The sequence below is a fragment of the Salvelinus sp. IW2-2015 genome, unplaced genomic scaffold (assembly GCF_002910315.2).
Source record: "Salvelinus sp. IW2-2015 unplaced genomic scaffold, ASM291031v2 Un_scaffold5882, whole genome shotgun sequence".
Classification (NCBI taxonomy): domain Eukaryota; kingdom Metazoa; phylum Chordata; class Actinopteri; order Salmoniformes; family Salmonidae; genus Salvelinus; species Salvelinus sp. IW2-2015.
Window position 1 is genome coordinate 16,973 of NW_019947147.1, and position 1,331 is coordinate 18,303.

A 1,331-nucleotide genomic window follows, 5' to 3' on the forward strand; every position below is an offset into this window, starting at 1 on the left:
AGGAGAGGAGGGGACGTCCATGTCGGATGAGAAGGGGTAGGGGAGCATCGGGTGAGTCTCCTGGTTTTTGGGTTTTGGTTTGGATTTTGGTTGAGGGTTTTACTTTAAATGTAAGGGGTTTGAGGGATTGTGTTAAAAGGAGGGCGGTTTTTAGTTTTTTGGAAGGGGTAGGTTTTGATGTATGTTTTTTACAGGAGGTTCACCTGAGGGATGGAGGGGACGTTGAAAGGTTTAGGAGGGAGTGGGATAAGGGGGAGTCAGTTTGGGGTATAGGTGGGGTGCATTCAACGGGGGTGGGGATTTTGTTCGGGAATAGGGAATTTAAAGTAGAGGGCATTTTTGTGGTGATACAGGGGAGGGTTATGGGGGTAGATATTATGTTAAGGGATAGTAGGTATAGGTTAATGGTGGTGTATGGGCCACAGAAGGCGTCAGAAAGGAGGGAGATGGTGGACTGTCTGACGCCCCTGTGTGTTACAAATAGGCACTTGGTGATAGGGGGAGATTTTAATATAGATTTAGGGATAGGAGGGGATAGTAGTGCAGGGGCCATCACCGGGCTAATGGGTAGCCATGGTCTGGTGGATGGTGGCCTGCACACTACTCCGACAATGGCCGGTCCTACATGGCGCAACTCCAGGGGGGTTGCGAGGAGGCTCGACTATATTTTTGTATCCAGGTCTTTGGGTCAGTTGTCTGGGCGGCTGGTGCCTGTGTTCTTTTCAGATCATGACGGGGTGCTCCTGCAGGTGGGGTCGCCAGTATGCCTCTTCGGTAGGGGGTACTGGAAGTTAGATCGGGATGTGCTGGAGGAGCAAGTTTTTGTTGACGCCTTTTTTGTTTTCTTTCGGGGGCTTGAAGGCCTCCGGTCCATGTGCGAGGGGGTGTTAGAGTGGTGGGATATAGTAAAGGTAAGGATTAGGGCCTTTATTATAGGATATAATAAGAGGAAAAAAAGGGAGGAAAGGAGGGAGGTGGATCGTATCCAAAGATTAATCGAACTCGAGTATGAGGCAGGCAACCTCGGTGGGTCGATTGACTGGGAGAGATACACAGCCCTGAAGGCGCAGCTCAGGGAGCTGCAGGAGCAGAAGGCTCGAGCTTTTCTGGAGCGTGCACATAATGGTTTTTTAGAACATAATGAGACTTGTTCCGCTATGTTCTTTAAGTCGGTTAGGGCCAGACAGAGTAGGAAGGTAATGCATGGGGTTAGGGAAGAAAATGGCAGTATAGTTAGAAYGCCGGAGGAGATGGTCAGGGTGACAACTGACCATTTCCGAGGGTTTTTTAAGGAAAGGGTAATAGATGTAGAGCAGGGAAATGTGTTTTTA